General features: G+C 36.4%; 1 pseudogene; it reads left to right on the plus strand.

Annotated features, from left to right (window-relative positions):
- Nucleotides 1–8,442: 8,442 nt before the first annotated feature.
- LOC136306630 (large ribosomal subunit protein eL32-like) lies at nt 8,443–8,989 on the plus strand (annotated as a pseudogene).
- The last annotated feature ends 612 nt before the right edge of the window (nt 8,990–9,601 follow it).

Consider the following 9,601-nt stretch of genomic DNA (forward strand, 5'->3'; position numbering starts at 1 on the left):
TTTTTGTCTTGCTTTATTTTGTTTTTTTCTCTTCCTATTTTATTTCTTCCTTCGTTTTTCTCTTTTTCTTATTTTTTCCTTTCTATTCGTTTTTTCTTTTCTCATTTTACTTTCCTCCTATATAATCCTCAATCACGAACAAATTAGTTAATTTGGGACTCAAGGCTTTTTTTTGGCTTTATTTCTCTTTTTTGCTTTTGTTTTTATTTTTTTTCTTGTTTGTTTATTTTTGTGGCATTTTGGGTCCTCCCAACCCAAGGTCTCCATTGTATTTAGTCTTCGCTCCACTTAATACAACAGATTTTTACTTATTATTTTTATTTTTTCTTCTTTATTATTCTTTTTTGGTCCTTTTTTCTGGTTCCCTCTTATCCCTCTCATTATATCTCTTAGTTGACCATCACTTACAAGCAAATCATCTTATGCTTGTCTAAGATTTTCTTCCTTTTTTTTTTTGCATTTAGTAGGTCCCTACTCCCTTTTTTTGCCCCTTGAACTCTTCACCCCAAATCAGGCCCTCCATTATAGGCACGATATTTCCCTGAGGAGGGGAGAAGAGGGAAAGAGAAGAGAGAAAAAAAGGGGGAAATAATAAATTATTACTGTTTTTTTTTGTGGGGTGTTTTACCTGTTTTTTTTACTTTTTACTCTTTATTAATTCTAATTAGTGCTATCAACAAGACCACCCTCAGATGCCGATAAGAAAGAGGAAATCGAATATTATGGATACAAAAGAAAGAGAGGTAACACAAATAGATGTGGAAAAATCTATGGAGAAAAGACTTAACATATTGGAAGCCTTGGAGCTAAATGACAGAGAATTTAAAATAGAAATCTTAAAAATACTCAGAGATATACAAGAAAACACAGAAAGGCAATATAGGGAGATCAGAAAACAACTCAATGAACACAAAGAATATATTACCAAGGAAATTGAAACTATAAAAACAAATCAAACAGAAATGAAAAACTCAATTCACGAGCTGAAAAACGAGGTAACAAGCTTAGCTAACAGAACAGCCCAGATTGAAGATAGGATTAGTGAAATAGAAGACAAGAAACTTGAGGCACAACAGAGAGAAGAAGAAAGAGACTCAAGAATAATAAAAAATGAGAAAGCCCTACAGGAATTGTCTGACTCCATCAGAAAGAATAACATAAGAATAATAGGTATATCAGAGGGAGAAGAGAAAGAAAATGGAATGGAGAATATACTCAAACAAATAATAGACGAGAACTTCCCAAGCCTGTGGAAGGAACTAAAGCCTCAAATTCAAGAAGCAAACAGAACACCAAGTTTTCTTAACCCCAACAAACCCACTCCAAGGCACATCATAATAAAGATGACACAAACCAATGACAAAGAAAAAATTCTCAAGGCAGCCAGGGAAAAGAAGAGTACAACATATAAAGGAAGGCCTATTAGATTATCATCAGATTTCTCAGCAGAAACTCTACAAGCTAGAAGAGAGTGGACCCCAATATTTAAAGCCCTGAAAGAGAGGAACTTTCAGCCAAGAATACTATACCCATCAAAGCTATCCTTCAAGTATGAAGGAGATATAAAAACATTCACAAATACAGAAAAGATGAGAGAATTTATCAACAGAAAGCCCCCACTCCAGGAAATACTAAAGGGAGTTTTCCAACCAGATTCAAAGAACAAAAGAAAACAACACCACAAGTAACAGCTCCACCAAGAACACAATAAAACCAAACTTAAACTGTGACAACAAAGGAAAAAATAGGGGGAGAGGATGGAGATTAACAGTAGCAAAGGATGATGAAGTGCAGAAATACTTATAAGATAGGGTACTACAATGAATATGGTAGGTACCCTTTTCATTACTTAATGGTAACCACCCTTGAAAAAACCACCACAAAAACACTTGACTTAAAAAAGGTAGCAACAGAGGAAAGAAGTATGGAACACAAACAAACAAAAACAAATGATAGAAAAACAAAAGAGAAGAATCAAACTAGATACAAAACTAACAGAAAGCAATTTATAAAATGGCAGTAGGGAACCCACAAGTGTCAATAATTACACTAAATGTAAATGGATTAAACTTACCAATAAAAAGACACAGAGTAGCAGAATGGATTAAAAAAGAAAATCCAACTATATGCTGCCTACAAGAAACACATCTAAGCAACAAGGATAAAAACAAATTCAAAGTGAAAGGCTGGAAAACAATACTCCAAGCAAACAACACCCAAAAAAAAGCAGGTGTAGCAATACTCATATCTAATAATGCTGACTACAAGACAGAAAAAGTACTCAGAGACAAAAATGGTCATTTCATAATGATTAAGGGGAAGTTGAATCAAGAAGACATAACAATCCTTAATATATATGCACCAAACCAAGGAGCACCAAAATATATAAGACAGCTACTTATTGACCTTAAAACAAAAACTAACAAAAATACAATCATACTTGGAGACCTCAATACACCGCTGACGGCTCTAGATCGGTCATCCAAACAGAGAATCAATAAAGATACAGTGGCCTTAAATGAAATACTAGAACACCTGGTTATGATAGACATCTACAGGACACTTCATCCCAAAGCGACAGAGTATACTTTTTTCTCTAGTGTACATGGAACATTCTCAAGAATCGACCATATGTTGGGCCACAAAGACAATATCAGCAAATTTAGAAAAATTGAAATTGTACCAAGCATATTTTCTGATCATAAAGCCTTGAAACTAGAATTCAACTGCAAAAAAGAGGGGAAAAAACCCACAAAAATGTGGAAACTAAACAACATACTTCTAAAAAATGAATGGGTCAAAGAAGAAATAAGCGCAGAAATCAAAAGATATATACAGACAAATGAAAATGAAAATACGACATATCAGAATCTCTGGGATGCAGCAAAAGCAGTAATAAGAGGAAAATTTATATCACTTCAGGCCTATATGAACAAACAAGAGAGAGCCAAAGTAGACCACTTAACTTCACACCTTAAGGAACTAGAAAAAGAAGAACAAAGACAACCCAAAACCAGCCGAAGAAAGGAGATAATAAAAATCAGAGCAGAAATAAATGAAATAGAGAACAGAAAAACTATAGAAAAAATCAATAAAACAAGGAGCTGGTTCTTTGAAAAGATCAACAAAATTGACAAACCCTTGGCAAGACTCACCAAGGAAAAAAGACACAGGACTCAAATAAATAAAATCCAAAATGAAAGAGGAGAGATCACCACAGACATCATAGATATACAAAGAATTATTGTAGAATACTATGAAAAACTTTATGCCACCAAATACAACAATCTAGAAGAAATGGATAAATTCCTAGAACAATACAACCTTCCTAGACTGAGTCATGAAGAAGCAGAAAGCCTAAACAGACCAATCAGCAGGGAGGAAATAGAAAAAACTATTAAAAATCTCCCCAAAAATAAAAGTTCAGGCCCAGACGGTTATACTAGTGAATTCTATCAAACATTCAAAGAAGACTTGGTTCCTATTCTACTCAAAGTCTTCCAAAAAATTGAAGAAGAAGCAATACTTCCAAACACATTTTATGAGGCCAACATAACCCTCATACCAAAACCTGGCAAGGATGGCACAAAGAAAGAAAACTACAGACCAATATCTCTAATGAATACAGATGCTAAAATACTAAACAAAATACTGGCAAACTGAATACAACAACATATTAAAAAAATAATACATCATGATCAAGTGGGATTCATCCCAGAATCTCAAGGATGGTTCAACATACGCAAAACGGTTAACGTAATACACCATATCAACAAAACAAAGAACAAAAACCACATGATCTTATCAATAGATGCAGAAAAGGCTTTTGATAAAATACAACACAATTTTATGTTTAAGACTCTCAACAAAATGGGTATAGAAGGAAAATATCTCAACATGATAAAGGCCATATATAATAAACCATCAGCCAACATCCTATTAAACGGCATAAAACTGAGGACTTTCTACCTTAAATCAGGAACAAGACAGGGTTGTCCACTCTCTCCACTCTTATTCAATGTGGTGCTAGAAGTTCTGGCCAGAGCAATCAGACAAGACAAAGAAATAAAAGGCATCCATATCGGAAAAGAAGAAGTAAAGCTATCACTTTTTGCTGATGATATGATCCTATACATCGAAAACCCGAAGGACTCCACAAAAAGATTATTAGAAACAATAAACCAATACAGTAAGGTCGCAGGATACAAAATTAACATACAAAAGTCCATAGCCTTTCTATATGCCAACAATGAAATATTAGAAAACGAACTCAAAAAAATAATCCCCTTCACGATTGCAACAAAAAAAATAAAATACCTAGGAATAAACATAACAAAGAACGTAAAGGACCTATATAATGAAAATTACAAAGCATTGTTAAGGGAAATCGAAAAAGATACAATGAGATGGAAAAATATTCCTTGTTCTTGGATAGGAAGAATAAATATAATCAAAATGGCCATATTACCCAAAGCAATATACAAATTTAATGCAATTCCCATCAAAATCCCTATGAGATTTTTTAAAGAAATGGAACAAAAAGTCATCAGATTTATATGGAAGTATAAAAAACCCCGAATAGCCAAAACAATCCTAAGGAAAAAGAATGAAGCTGGGGGCATTACAATACCTGACTTTAAACTATATTATAGGGCCACGATAATCAAAACAGCATGGTATTGGCAAAAAAATAGACACTCAGACCAATGGAACAGAATAGAAAGCCCAGAAATAAAACCACATATATATGGTCAAATAATCTTTGATAAAGGGGCCAACAACACACAATGGAGAAAAGAAAGCCTCTTCAACAAATGGTGTTGGGAAAACTGGAAAGCCACATGCAAAAGAATGAAACTCGACTACAGCCTGTCCCCGTGTACTAAAATTAATTCAAAATGGATCAAAGACCTAAATATAAGACCTGAAACAATTAAGTACATAGAAGAAGACATAGGTACTAAACTCATGGACCTGGGTTTTAAAGAACATTTTATGAACTTGACTCCAATGGCAAGAGAAGTGAAGGCAAAGATAAATGAATGGGACTACATCAGAATTAAAAGTTTTTGCTCAGCAAGAGAAACTGATATCAAAATAAACAGACAGCCAACTATATGGGAACTGATATTTTCAAACGACAGCTCAGATAAGGGCCTAATATCCAAAATTTACAAAGAACTCATAAAACTCAACAACAAACAAACAAACAATCCAATAAAAAAATGGGAAGAGGACATGAACAGACACTTCTCCCAGGAAGAGATACAAATGGCCAACAGATATATGAAAAGATGCTCAGCTTCATTAGTTATTAGAGAAATGCAAATCAAAACTACAATGAGATACTACCTCACTCCTGTTAGATTAGCTATTATCAACAAGACGGGTAATAGCAAATGTTGGAGAGGCTGTGGAGAAAAAGGAACCCTCATTCACTGTTGGTGGGACTGTAAAGTAGTACAACCATTATGGAGGAAAGTATGGTGGTTCCTCAAAAAACTACAAATAGAACTACCTTATGACCCAGCAATCCCTCTACTGGGTATATACCCCAAAACCTCAGAAACATTGATACGTGAAGACACATGTAGCCCCATGTTCATTGCAGCACTGTTCACAGTGGCCAAGACATGGAAACAACCAAAAAGCCCTTCAATAGAAGACTGGATAAAGAAGATGTGGCACATATACACTATGGAATACTACTCAGCCATAAGAAATGATGACATCAGATCATTTACAGCAAAATGGTGGGATCTTGATAACATTATAAGGAGTGAAATAAGTAAATCAGAAAAAAACAAGAACTACATGATTCCATACATTGGTGGAACATAAAAATGAGACTAAGAGACATGGACAAGAGTGTGGTGGTTACCAAGGGTGGGGGGGGGAGGACATGGGAGGGAGGGAGGGAGAGAGTTAGGGGGAGGGGGAGGGGCACAGAGAACTAGATAGAGGGTGACGGAGGACAATCTGACTTTGGGCGAGGGGTTTGCAAAATAATTTGATGACAAAATAACCTAGACATGTTTTCTTTGAATATATGTACCCTGATTTATTAATGTCATCCCATTACCATTAATAAAAATTTATAAAAAAAAAAAAAAAAAAAAAAAGGAAGGGCAATTAGAAGGTATCAGAATTTCAACCCATGTGTTAACTATATGGTGAACATTTTTCATTGTTTTTTTTTTTTATTGCTAGTAGAGAAGGGGTTCAGGGCTAGTATCTTTACTGGTTCTCATGTTTTACTCATAGTATTCTCAATAACAAGAATCTTGGTCATAAACAGTAAGATATATTATAATCGGGTGTTGAGTTGAAACCTATAAATGAAGTAAATTTCAAATATTTAAATATCTAAATTCCTACCAGAATTTAGATATTTAATGCCATCACATTTAAGATCATTTCAACAATATCACCAAGCTTTAGGGCCTGGCACTTGTACAGTGAGGATGGTTGCCTTACTCCCTTAAGCATTCAGCTACTGAAATCTTTTTCCTTGTCAGCCCTGGGCATTCGCTAGCCTCATTCTATAATCGGCTGGCCAACAGTTTATAAAACTTTTTCAAATCAGTAGACAAGCTGTATTAAAATCAAATCATCCAAATTTTCCTAACAATACAGGCTTACATAAATGTGCTGTGCATATTCTATATGCAAGGACTGGATGAAGTCCAGACAGTTGTAAATGAAGGTTCATCCAACAATGAAAGAATTTAAGGTCTAACAAAAGAAGGAGACCCCAACATCAGTCTTTGTAATGTAGGAGCAGGCAAGCTGAGGGTTCACAGGACAGTAGACTGGGCATCTTCAAAGCTCCTCCCTGCCCACACCTCAATCCTCCCACTGTACCCACCTACACTCCTTCTTTCTCCCTAGTGGACTGAGTTCATCACAGAACTGAATGCTGCTAAAGAAGAGGAATGCGGGGTATTTAAATGCAATGCAATTTTCCCAGTCACTTGGAAAATTAGAAGCTTTCAAATCACAGCTCTGAGTTTCTGGTCTCAGACTCAGCCACTCCTGTCTCCACCAATTATATTTTTCATTAGATATGGGAAAATCGTTTTCTGACAAGCTTTTTCAAATAAAATTGCTTCAACAACAACAACAAAAAATGTCTTTTGTTCCAAATTCAAAGGTCATCAATTTTGCCTCAGAGATTATATGATATAGCATAAATCCCGTAGGTGACCATTTTCTCACACTGATCACTGTGGGCCAAGATTCCTTTGTGAATGTTTATTTGCCTATTCTCATTGGTAACTGGTAGCACTTCAAGCTGAAGAAGATGTTTTTCTTACTCATTACATATTTGACTAATGCCAGAAATTACTTCCAGTTCTAATCTCATGATGCTTAACCTGTTGCCTGAGAGATTTAAGTTTGCTGTATGAAAATAGCAATTTGAAGAGATGAAAGTTTAACAAATGCTATAAATAGCAACTAGCCCTGGTGCTATTACAGTTAACTAGGGCTCCACACCCAGTTCCTTTTCTATTGTCTGTCATTAACTATTATATCTGAAGTGAAACTTGTTTCTGGGACAATCAGTAGTGAACAACGAAACCATAAAGAGATCAAAGGATTAGCGAAAGAATTTATTCTCTCTCATACAGAGAGGAGGAACCTACCTGACTTTCAGAGATTTATACTCTGAAAAGTATAGTAAAGCATGTCTAGAGTTCCCAAGTTTGATGCCTGTAGTGACTTCCACTTTTTTTTAAGGAACATCTCAAGTGCTTGCCTTATGAAATCTTGTTAAAAGAACTTCCTTAGGTGTCTGAATGGATAATTTTTCCTGTCTTCACTCATTTCCTATACTTACTCTACTAATCAAAAGACCGACCCTTCGTGAATATTCATGGGGAGCATGTTATCTATTTTTAAATCAGCTTTCCGCCACTAATCTTGGAAATGAGTTTACACAAGTTGTAAATCCACAGGTGCTATTAGGCAGAATATTTATGGAGTTGAAATTTTCCAAGCCAAAATGTATGTGGCTTCTCTTGGAAGCAAAGAGCATCATTAGAAGATGTGTGGCTATAGTAAACAGAGATGTTAGCTTATAATATTTTCAGAAATATTTTGATTTTTCTACTTTATTTCTTCTTTCCAAGAATAGGACCTATATCCTGGTCATTACTCCAACAGGGTATCCTTGTGTTTTAACCTGTGTTCCTGCTGCCTTTTGTTCTGGTATACCTAATCCCTCCTGCCCTTTAGAAGTGTATGTGCATCTACTATGGGAGTCTATAATTGCTGCTCTAGCTTCTTTGTGTTTAGGCAACACATATAGGTTTGGGGGACCAAGAAAGTGCTACCTAAGGTGTTGTGTGAGGGATTAAGTCTCATCAGTTCTCACACTCCACTTTCCCCCTCTACCTCAGCTCTACCTAGGGAGGTAGCAGCCATCTGCTGCTACTCACCATGGCTGCCCTCAGACCCCTTGCAAAGCCCAAAGTCACCAAAAACAGGATCAAAAAGTTCATCCAGCACCAGTCAGACCAATACATCAAAGTTAAGCACAATAGAGACCCAGGGGCACTAACAATAGGGTGTGTAGAAAATTCAAGGGCTTGAACTTGATGCCCCACATCGGTTATGGGAGCAACAAGAAAACAAAGGACTTGCTGCCTAGTGGTTTGGGGGAGTTTCCTGTCCACCACATCAAGGTGCTTAAACTGCTGCTGATATGCTGAGATTGCTCACAACGTCTCCGCAAAGAACATAAAGTCATTGTGGAAAGAGCAGTCCAGCTAGCCTCAGTTACCAATCCCAACAGCAGGCTATGCAGCAAAGAAAAAAAATTAGACCGTTTGCATGCACGCTGTATTTGTGTTAATAAAACCATACAATTCTGCCATTAAAAAAAGTGCTCTCTAACCGAAATGCCCCCGTCCGGTCTCCTCTGCTGCTGCCGATCACGTTGGAGCAGGGAACTGTGAAGTGGCCCGTTCTCGCAGTTCCAGTGTGAACTGGGGCACGAGCCCTGCCTTTTTCAAACTACTGTACTTCTTTCTGCATAAACTTTCTATCCTCTCACTACCCACTTTCGTCACCCCAGGTGAAGTCCGGGGCTAGTTCTCTGGGAAATGGCCAGCGTCTTCATCCCTGTTTCTACTCAGTTTTATAAAAAATGGAATAGGGAGGAGGTTAAATAAATGCTCAGTCTCTGGAGTTGATCTGACTGGGTTTACGCCCGACTCACCTGACTCTCCACTCACCAGCTGCGTGACCTTGGGCAGAGCTATTTTCTCTTCCTGGGCCATAGTTTACACATCATAAACCATTCTAATCACATCAAGCTCATAGAGTTATGGTGAAGTTTAAGTGAATTACACATGCAAAGCTTCTAGAAAAGTACATGAGAAATAGAAAGAGTGAATCAATAGTGTTAGAAATTTCTGAATTTTACTGTTACTAAAAGAAGAGTTTTTGGGTTTTTTTCTTTTCTCTGAACTACCTCACAAATCAGAGCATTCTTAGGGCAGGAAATAAAGTTAGCCACGAGCAGCACTTTGAGTCTTATACTACGATAACCTCCTCTACATAGTCAGGACTTGTACCAACTAGGAAAATTAAAATC

Source organism: Saccopteryx bilineata, chromosome 5 (assembly GCF_036850765.1).
Source record: "Saccopteryx bilineata isolate mSacBil1 chromosome 5, mSacBil1_pri_phased_curated, whole genome shotgun sequence".
NCBI classification, from domain to species: domain Eukaryota; kingdom Metazoa; phylum Chordata; class Mammalia; order Chiroptera; family Emballonuridae; genus Saccopteryx; species Saccopteryx bilineata.